This window comes from Gopherus evgoodei, chromosome 2 (assembly GCF_007399415.2).
Source record: "Gopherus evgoodei ecotype Sinaloan lineage chromosome 2, rGopEvg1_v1.p, whole genome shotgun sequence".
Classification (NCBI taxonomy): domain Eukaryota; kingdom Metazoa; phylum Chordata; order Testudines; family Testudinidae; genus Gopherus; species Gopherus evgoodei.
In genome coordinates, this window is record NC_044323.1 from 152,198,819 (window position 1) to 152,210,215 (window position 11,397).

Genomic DNA, 11,397 nt, shown 5'->3' on the forward strand with positions numbered 1-11,397 from the left:
AACCACTGCTTATTAATTTCATTGGGTGACCCCCGGTTTCTGTATTGTAGCAAAGGGTAAATAACACTTCTCTATTTACTTTTCCCACACCGTTCATGATTTTATAGACCTCTATCAAATCCCCCTGCAGTTTTCTCTTTTCTAAGATGAACAGCTCTAATCTTTTTACTCTCACCTTCTCTGGAAGCCATTCCATATCTGTGATCATATTTGTTGTCCTTCTCTGAACTGTTTCCAGTTCCACTATATTCATTTTGAGATGAAGTGACCTGAACTGGACACATTATTCAAGAGGCAGGCACACCATGGATTTATATAGTAGCATTATGATGTTATCTGTCTGATTTTCTATCCCTTTCCTTGTAGTTGCTAACACTCTGGTAGTCTTTTTTACTGCTGCTGCTCATTGAGCTGAAGTTTTCAGAGAACTAGCCACAATGACTCCAAGATGCCTTTTTTGAGTGGTAACAGCTACTTTAGTGGAAACAGCTACCCATTATTATATATCTATAGTCAGGATTATTTTTTCCAGTGTGCATTCCTTTGCACTGATTGTAAACTCTTTGCAGACAGAGACCATTATTTTGTACAGTGTTTGTACCACACTTATCCCAGTGGGCTCCTGGTGCATGAATTTGGCTCCTAGGGTGTTGTCGCTATGCAAATAATAATTAAATAATCTAGCTAGCCATCATTTGTGTGTAGTGCCTCTCCTCTTTATATCTAAGCATGGTACAAAATAAAAGAGCACAAATGCCCAGAACAAAAAGTTGTTCATCCCTGTGTTGTTTATTAGCATTTTCCCCTCTACTTAACAGTGTTGGGTCATTCCCTTTGCTCACAGACCTCACCTTCAGGCCCTTTGTGCAGTGTGAAGAAGCTCACCCTAGGAAATCCCTCTTCTCAGGTTCTCCTTTCCAGCGTGTGCAGCGGCTGGCCACACCTTGTTCATCTCTCTCCTGTGCAATCCGCCCTCTTGCAGGACATTACCATGACTTCAAATTGGCAGCCTGAATGAAGGCAAGCTGTGTTTCAAAGAGCATGTCTGTACAGCTAGCTTATTATTGTTTCCATTGCAGCCTGGGCTCCAGCAGTTTCTTTTTCCAGCAGAGGCTGTGCTATTCCTGAAGTTTAAAAAAAAAAAAGTTTCATACTGTTTCATTGGAGTGAAGAGTTTGTGGAGGGAAAATGATACACAGGGCACAAATACACCATAGAAATACAGAGGCAAGGATCCCACTTACAACACTGATATCCTTCTTATCTAATCCAATCTATCTATCTAACCCCACCCACCTATCTATCTATCTATCTATCTACCCCAACTCTACAGTATCTGAGACCATGCCCTGCTTACAACAGGATTACAACTTGTAGTGTGGATGGGACCAACATGTGTTGTCCTTGGGTGATATCCTGGCCCTATTGATTTCAAATGGCACTGACTTCAACAGGACCATAGTGTTCACCCATCATGTCATGTAGCTAAGACAAAGCTTTGGATGTACAATGGACAGTGAGAACACTAGCCTCTTTGCAGAATTGGGCCCAAAGATCCCAGGGGGTGAAAAGCAACAACAACAAATAATCCAGTGGGCTGTATTTGGCTTTCAAGTCCCCGGATGTGAATCTAGAGTCATTCCAGAACTGAGCCCAGTGTTCCTCCACACCCCCCAGCCAACCAAAATACCCATCTCCTTTGAGTGTTGTCAGTATGGATCCCAGGTCTGATCCTCCATTGGAGGATCTGCATGAGTTATGCTGTCATAAACAGATAGCTAAGGGTTAATGCCTCTTTTACCTGCAAAGGATTAAGAAGTTCACCTAGCCTAGCTGACACTTGACCAGAGGAACGAATGGGGAAACTAGATGTTTCAAAAGGAAGGAGGGAAGTTTCCTTTGTTTAGAGTCAGCTTCAGTTTCAGCCGGAGTGAAAAAGATCAAGGAACCAGCCTCTTATCAGAGTAGTAAGTTTTAGAAAGGAATAAATAGGTTTATATTTATTTTTCTTTTGTAACTTGTCTTTGTGCAGTTAGGGGAGTAATCAAATTTGGGTATTCTTGTGTGTACTAAGGTTTTTGCCCAGGGGAACATCCTGTGTTTTAAATCTGTGGTCTGTGAGATCAGCTTGTATGCTGTCTCCCAGAGGTTTTTTTTTCTTTTATCTTTCTTTTCTTTAATTAAAAGCCTTCTTTTTAAGAACCTGATTGATTTTTTTCCCTTTTTTTTAGATCCAAGGGAACTGGATCTGAACTCACCAGGGATTGGGGGGGGAAAGGGAGGGGGAAAAAGTAATTCTTCCTTGTTTTTTAAATCCAAGGGAATTGGATCTGGACTCACCAGGGATTGGGGGGGGAAGGGAGGGGGAAGGAGTAATTCTTCCTTGTTTTAAGATCCAAGGGATTTGGATCAGTGTTCATCAGGGACTTGGTGGAGGAGTCTCTCAAGGCTACCCAGGGAGGGGAAAGTTTTGGGGGGGAAGACAGAGTTTTCCAGATAACTCAGAAATCTGGATGGTGGCAGCGAGACCAGATCTAAGCTGGTAGTTAAGCTTAGAGGTGTTTGTGCAGGTCCCCACATCTGTACCCTAAAGTTCAGAGTGGGGGTGAGACCTATGACATATGCTGATTTACACCAGCTGAGGATCTGACCCCCTGACTCCTGGGAAGCACAGAAACCCACACCCAAGAGTGCACTGACAATTTATTCCAAGAGCAACCATTCCTCCCTCCACTGCAGCATTTCACTCCTACTGTTTTCACTTCTCATTCATTCCTATCCCATCAGATCTGCCTTGTCTTTTTCTCTGCTCAGATACACTTTTCTTCTTCCAAGGCCCCTTTGAACTACTAGCCAGGGTGCTGCCAAGTCTTTCCTCCTTATGTTGCTTTTTATTTTTTTAGCACATGCCCTTTGGAAAGCTGCATCTGCTGTCTGCTTTCCAGCCCATGTATTTTTCAGCATTGGATGGCTCTGCCCTTCAAACCAACAGGGTTAGAAGCAATAATTATTTCATGCTGACATATGTTATTCATTATTTCATGTTATTCAGCTTCTGAAAATGCTGCACAGTTCCTGCCATTCATGCTCTGTCTAATGGAACTACCCCCCCCCCCCCCCGCCGCCCCAGGGGAAGACTCAGCTTGGGGAGGTTGATTGGTTAACATTTGGGAAGCACTTTGAAGATGGAAAGTGTTTTTTATAATGTGCAATGGTGCCCCAAATCTATTCATTTGCAATTAAATGTATTCTGGTTCCCCAGAAGTCACCTCTTCAATCCCTGGAAAGCTACTGCACATGCTGGCTCTGCAGCCTTCTGACTTATTCAGAGGCAGGGCTGCTCCATCACATAGCGGATAAGCCCTAGAGGAAAAATACACAAACTGTACAAAACTCTGGCTCTCCCACTGAGATGTTGCAAAGTTGTTCTGCAGGGTGGTGGGGGTAGGAGGAAGATCTTAGGTGAGTAGATCCAGATCCACAGTGTTATTTAGGCTCCTAACTTCCACTGAAATCAGTTAGGAGCCTAAGTACTTTATAGGTCTGGCTATAGTTACCTGCATCCAGGCACATCTGCAGCTTCTTGCTCACATGAGCTGCTCCATTTCTCCACCTAGGGCATGCAGCCTGCAGGAGGTCTGCTAGCTCTGAGAATAATTCCCCTATGTGGATCTGTGGCCTTTGCTCCCCTCCAGAGCAGTGGCCTTCTGGCTGGAGGTTTCCCTGCTCTCTGATCAGTGCTATGCAGTATGCCCTCGCCATGGTTATTATGAAGAAACAGGTGCAGTCATACTTGTCTACCTTGCACATCTTTCCCTTTGAGTTCTGAAACAGAAGTGCTGCTCAGTGGAATTCTGCATTTCTTCCCTGGCTGCCAGGGAGGAACCTACCCCACACCAGTTCCATCCCAGATTGAGACATCAGAAGAAAGGAGGGTGCAATTCAGTGGCAGAGCCAAGAATGGAACCCAGGAGTCCTGACTACCCACTCCCTGCTCCAGTCAGTAACCCACACTTCTGTTCTTTTCATTTTTGAAGAATTAGGCCCCAATTCTGCCAGACTGCCAGTGTCTCAAGTTGGGTTCCAAATATCAAGTCACCCAAAATCACTGGCTGCTTTTGAAACATTGGGTCTTAATTTACACAAGCTCATGTCCCAAGCTCTCTGGGCACCTTTGCAAATACATGTCTAAGGGTACGTCCAGACTACCCGCCGTATCGGCGGGTTAAAATCGATTGCTCGGGGATCGATATATCGCGTCTAATCTAGACGCGATATATCGATCCCCAAGCGCACTTATATCGATTCCGGAACTCCATCAACCCCAACGGAGTTCCGGAATCGACATGGAGAGCCGCGAACATCGATCCCGCGCCGTCTGGACGGGTGAGTAATCCGATCTTAGATATTCGACTTCAGCTACGTTATTCACGTAGCTGAAGTTGTGTATCTAAGATTGATTTCCCCCTCCCTAGTGTGGACCAGCCCTAAGGGAATGCCTTAGGAAAGGTTCCACGTCTGAGTTTTAGTCTAAAACAAACACCTGCTTCACTCACCACAAGACATCAGCGCACAAAAGGCCATGCATGCCCCATTTGCAAAACTGGGTACTCTCTGCAGAAGATGCTCATCTTCTTCCTCTTTCTGAGTAGCCCTTTACTCTATAAAGAGTCCTAATAATTTCAATGGGATTATTTGTGGAGTAAGGTATTACTCAACCTGAGTAAGGGCATCAGAATCTAGTTTTACGCGAATGTAATATTCTCCTCCTCTCCTTTGGCCTCGTCATTATTCTACATATTTAACAAGAAACAATTAATGAAGTGAATGTACAAAGCTGATCACAGATTCCTCCCGCTTGATGGAGGATTGTGATTTTACACATGCACTCAAAGGAATAACCTATTTTATACTATTGCATCTAGCCAAACACCTTTTTTTAACAGCCTTGTGATTAATTCTCAGTCTATAGACAATAGATCTGATTTACCTCTCCCTTACCCCAGTGTAAACCAGAGTGGTTCCTTTGATGCCAATGGAGTAACACCAGAAAAAGTGAGATTGGAATCGAGGTTCAGTGTTTTCACTGGTGGTCCACTGGGAAAGTATTGAGATCCACACATTGTGCTAGTGAGGTGTTTTCTGATTTCCATTGCTAGATAATGCAGAAAATCACACTAGACTGATAAAATTTTTATCATGGAACTAGATATCCAGGCTACAATCTGAGAATCCAGCCCACGAGAACTCCTGATAAGAGTCTGTTTACATAATGAAAAGGAAATTGGAGCAGTACTCAGTTGTTTCTGTTAAATTATCAAAGATTATAAAGTAACAAGAGACAGCCTCATAAAAGAACTTTTCCATCAAAATACAAACTTTACAAGGATTCCCTGTCTACAACCTGTCTGTCCCATCTACTTTTTATTTTTTATAATGTACTGTCAACACAGTATCTAAATGCCTTATGCTTGTTTGCAGAGCCATATCAACTGGCTGTACTTACCAACCCAGTTTTGTAGTTTTGCTAAACCTGCAAAGACAATGCAGCTACAACTATGGAAAAAATGAGCTGGGTTCTGTTTAGGGCTGACTCCAGGGTTTTTGCTGCCCCAAGCGGCAGGGGGAAAAAAAAAGCCGCTTTCTTCTTCAGCAGCAGGTCCTTCCCCTCTGAGAGGGACCAAGGGACCCACCCTCGAATTGCTGCCAAACAGCCGGATGTGTTGCTCCTTCCCCTTGGCCGCCACAGGCACCTGCTTGCTGGGCTGGTGCCTGGAGCTGGCCCTGGTTCTGTTCTGCTTTCTGCATTGTTTGCTAAATTCTAGCTGCAGAATCTTTCTTATGATATGAAAGGGCAGGGAGACGAGAACCCAGCTTGATATACGTATCTCAGATGAATTTCATGCATAGTGAGATTGCTGGTTCATTTTTAATGCATGGCTGGTGGTAAGTGGTGTGTGACAGGCAGGCTCTCAGAATGGGGATATCTAACACCACCATTGTGATGCAATTGTCAGAGTTATGTTGCAGTCCTTCTTTTCCAATTACAGAGGTCTCCATAGAGGCAGGGATCTGGGGCCAGGATGGAATCATTCAATAACAATATAATAGAAGCACTTTGAACCTACCATCTGAAGTCCTGATGTGCTTGTAACTGCGGGATGGTTTCTAGAACCCAGCACAGGAAGGAATACAGGGCTCCTTCTATTGAGCTGTCATAAATTCATGTGCTGGAACCCTGTGTCATAAACAGACAGCTAAGGGTTAATGTCTCTTTCACCTGAAAAGAAGTAACCTGAAACACCTGACCAGAGGACCAATCAGGAAACAAGACTTTTTCAAATCTGGGTGGAGGGAAGTTTGTGTGTGAGTCCTTTGTTCTGGTTTTGTATCTGTCCCTCTCGGCTATGGGAAGGATTTTTCTATTTCCTGCTTTCTAATTTTCTGTTTCCCAGTTGTAAGTACAAAAAGATAGGTTTGTTTTTTTGTAGTTACATGTGTGTAGTTGCTGGAATGTTTTGAATTGTATTCTTTTTGAATAAGGCTGTTTATTCATATTTCTTTTAAGCAATTGACCCTGTATTTGTCACCTTAATACAGAGAGACCATTTTTATGTATTTTTTCTTTCTTTTTATATAAAGCTTTCTTTTTTAAGACCTGTTGGAGTTTTTCTTTAGTGGGGAACTCCAGGGAATCGAGTCTGTGCTCACCAGGGAATTGGTGGGAGGAAGAAGTAAGGGGGAAATCTGTGTGTGTTAGATTTACTAGCCTGACTTTGCATACCCTCTGGGTGAAGAGGGAAGTACTTCTGTTTCCAGAACTGTAAATAGAGAGGGTGGAATCCCTCTGTTTAGATTCACGGAGCTCGCTTCTGTGTATCTCTCCAGGAACACCTGGAGGGGGGAAGGGAAATGGTTTATTTCCCTTTGTTGTGAAACTCAAGGGATTTGGGTCTTGGGGTCCCCAGGGAAGGTTTTTGGGGGGACCAGAGAGCCCGAAAACACTCTAATTTTTTGGGTGGTGGCAGCTTTACCAGGTCCAAGCTGGTAACTAAGCTTGGAGATTTTCATGCTAACCCCCATATTTTGGACACTAAGGTCCAAAGCTGGGACTAGGTTATGACACCCTGTACTGAGACGCAGAGATATTTGTGCTGAGTTATCCTGAGGTTAGTCCAGGAGTTTGCAATTAGCTCCAATATGGGGGTATTAAAGAGGGTGAAGTTCCTATTTCTCTAAGGAAGAGGTAACTAGGGGAGGACCTAGTGAGGGTTTGCAGGAAAGGCCTAAGAACAGCCAAGCTTGGGGAGCACTCTGTTATCTGAGTTAGCAGGCCAATGGTAGACTTAGGAACAGAGCCCAGGTCCTCTAACTAGTCCCCTTCTCTAACCATTGGAGCTGCTGCTTTTGTAGCATCAGTGGTGTGAAGAGAGTGTGGTGGTGCTTGCTATGGAATAATTTCACCTGATGCATATCAGGATCCCTAACCCTCTGCAGGCTTTTATACCACCTAATAAAGAATGCAGAATCTTCAAATGTATCCGTAACGGTGAAACAGGAGTCCTCCCAGAGCATTCATCTAGGCTCTCCGGGTCAGCGCATTGGTACCGTGTGCAGTGCCGTAGCACCTCGGAGTCCCAGTCACGGACCAGGACTCCAGTGTGCTAGGCGCTGTGCAAACACAGAACCAAGAGATGGTCCCCGCCCCAAAGAGCTTCCAGTCTCAGCACATTCAAAACTGGCAAAGACCTAGTAGCTCCCATCTAGTTCATTCCCCTGCCAGTGCACGATTGCTCCCTGTGATATATTTTCCAGAGAATTTACTACTTATCTAAGAGTCTTCTACAGTGCTCATTAGTGTAAAGTGCTCATTAGGCAAAGTAGATCTGCAGAGCAATGTCCCTAATAGACTGCATGGGGTCTACTGCCCTTTTCCAGTCTCATTTTAATTCCCGGGGTTTCCACTGTCTCCCTTAGAAGACTAAGCAACAGTGTCATTGATTTCAGTTGCGTTGACTCCATTCATTTTTGAAATTCAGTCAACTGGGTAATTAGCTGACACTTGCAAAGTGGTGCATACCTTCTAGTTGGTTAGATTTTTGGGTTAACAACTCAGCATTTCCATACTTTTACAACCTTATTATTATTAATGATGGTAATGTTTTATCTTTGCTTAGAATTCCTTGGTTTCCTTTTGTTCATTATTTCTGGGAGAAAACTCCCCACCAGCCTGCCATAAATATCCTTCCAATTTCTTATTTCTTCTTAAGGTATTGATTCCATTTTAACAAAGTTTTTAGTTTGAGGAATTTCCTAAAATTAGTTTTTCACCCTCTGGCTCTGCATGGCCTATCTATCTATACAATTAGTGGTACCTATTGTACTAACAAAACATCCTCTAATTCTCAGATGTAATAGCATAAAACTGCATTGGCCACTAGCCAGTTCTGGTTTTGTTATTCTAAACAATGCAGAGACCAGACAACAGGAAGAACTAAGCTTTTGGTTGTCAATTTGATTGCTATGCTTCATTAATTTTTAGTGATATCTAGTGCCACCTAGCGATCAGCAGAGAGTAAACAGAAACAATTGCATTAGTGGGGTCATGAGAACACTTTGGTGTTGATCATGCAGGGACATTTTTAGTTTCAGAAGAGGGCCCCTTCTTCTGGTGAATGACAGGGCTCAGCAACATGAAGGATTGGACCGCTCCAAGTATCTTTTTAGCCAGTAGGTTTTCAGTTTAGATACTTGCGGCGATGTGTGTGTGTTTTAAATCCTTATTAAGAGTAGGTCTACACACAAACTTGCTCTGAAATCATTAAATCTGTTTGAATTCAGATCTCTTATTATTTCAGCACAAGTTTATGCGTGGACACTTATTCCAGAATAAAAGTGCCCTGTTCTGATTTTGTGTCCTATTTTACTGACTTAAGCAAAATTGAAATGGTACCCTTTGATCCCCAAATACATGTCCACACATGGATCTGCTCTGAAATAACAGGAGGAGTGAATTCAAACTGATTTAGGTATTTCAGCATGAATCTGCTATAAACCAGCTCTTAGCACTGGTGAAAGATGCTAGGTGAAAGATCTGTGACTAGGGTTTTTGATTTCAAAAGGGCTAACTTTAGAAAATTAAGGAAATTAGTTAGGGAAGTGGATTGGACTGAAGAACTTAGGGATCTAAAGGTGGAGGAGGCCTGGAATTACTTCAAATCAAAGTTGCAGAAACTATCAGAAGCCTGCATCTCAAGAAAGGGGGAAAAATTCCTAGGCAGGAGTTGTAGACCAAGCTGGATGAGCAAGCATCTCAGAGAGGTGATTAAGAAAAAGCAGAAAGCCTACAAGGAGTGGAAGATGGGAGTGATCAGCAAGGAAAGCTACTTTACTGAGGTCAGAACATGTAGGGATGAAGTGAGAAAGGCCAAAAGCCATGTAGAGTTGGACCTTGCAAAGGGAATTAAAACCAATAGTAAAAGATTCTAAAGCCATATAAATAAGAAGAAAACAAAGAAAGAAGTGGGACCGCTAAACACTGAGGATGGAGTGGAGGTTAAGGATAATCTAGGCATGGCCCAATATCTAAACAAATACTTTGCCTCAGTCTTTAAGGAGGCTAATGAGGAGCTTAGGGATAATGGTAGGATGACAAATGGGAATGAAGATATGGAGGTATATATTACCACATCCGAGGTAGAATCCAAACTCAAACAGCTTAATGGGACTAAATCGGTGGGCCCAGATAATCTGCATCCAAGAATATTAAAAAACTGGCACATGAAATTGCAAGCACATTAGCAAGAATTTTTAATGACTCTGTAAACTCAGGGGTTGTACCATATGACTGGAGAATTGCTAACATAGTTCCTATCTTTAAGAAAGGGAAAAAATGTGATCTGGGCAACTACAGGCCTCTTAGTTTGACATCTGTAGTATGCAAGATCTTGGAAAAAATTTTGAAGGAGAAAGTAGTTAAAGACATTGAGGTCAAAGGTAATTGGGACAAATTACAACATGGTTTTATAAAAGGTAGATCGTGCCAAACCAACCTGATCTCCTTCTTTGAGAAGGTAACATATCTTTTAGACAAAGGAAATGCAGTGGATCTAATTTACCTCGATTTCAGTAAGGCATTCGATACGGTCAGGGGTGGCTCCAGGCACCAGTGCAGCAAGCGCGTGCCTGGGGCAGCAAGCCGCGGGGGGCGGCATGCCGGTTGCCATGAGGGTGGCAGTCAGGCAGGCTTCAGCGGCATGCCTGCGGGAGGTCCGCTGGTGCTGGCAGATCACCCGTAGAAACGCCGCCGAATCCACGTGACCAGCGGACCACCCGCAGGTGTGCAGCCAAGGCCGCATGACTGCTGTGCTTGGGGAGGAAAAAAACATAGCGCCTCCCCTGGATACGGTTCCACATGGAGAATTATTAGCTAAATTGGAAAAGATAGGGATCAATATGAAAACTGAAAGGTGGATAAAGAACTGGTTAAAGGGGAGACTACAAGGAGTCGTACTGAAAGGTGAACTGTCAGGCTGGAGGGAGATTACTAGTGGAGTTCCTCAGGGATCAGTTTTGGGACCAATCTTATTTAACCTTTTTATTAGTGACCTTAGCACAAAAAGTGGGAATGTGCTAATAAAGTCTGCGGATGACACAAAGCTGGGAGGTATTGCTAATACAGAAAAGGATGGGTTATCATACAGGAAGATCTGGATGACCTTGTAAACTGGAGTAATAGTAATAGGATGAAATTTACTAGTGAAAAGTGCAAGGTCATGCATTTAGAGATTAATAACAAGAATTACTGTTATAAACTGGGGACACATCAGCTGGAAGTAACAGAGGAGGAGAAGAACCTCAGAGTATTGGTTGATCACAGGATGACTATGAGCCGCCAATGTGATATGGCTGTGAAAAAAGCTAATGTGGTCTTGGGATGCATCAGGCAAAGTATTCCCAGTAAAGATAAGGAGATGTTAGTACCATTATACAAGGCATTGGCAAAACCTCATCTGGAATACTGTGTGGAGTTCTGGTCTCCCATGTTTAAGAAGGATGAATTCAAACTGGAACAGGTACAGAGAAGGGCTACTAGGATGATCCGAGGAATAGAAAACCTGTTTTATGAAAGGAGACTCAAAGAGCTTGGCTTGTTTAGCCTAACCAAAAGAAGGCTGAGGGAAGATATGATTGCTCTCTCCAAATATATCAGAGGAATAAATACCAGGGAGGGAGAGGAATTATGTAAACTCAGTAACAATGTGGACACAAGAACAAATGGATATAAACTGGCCATCAGGAAGTTTAGACTTGAAATTAGACTAAGGTTTCTAACCATCAGAGGAGTGAAGTTCTGTAACAGCCTTCCAAGGGGAGTAGTGGGGGCAAAAGACATAT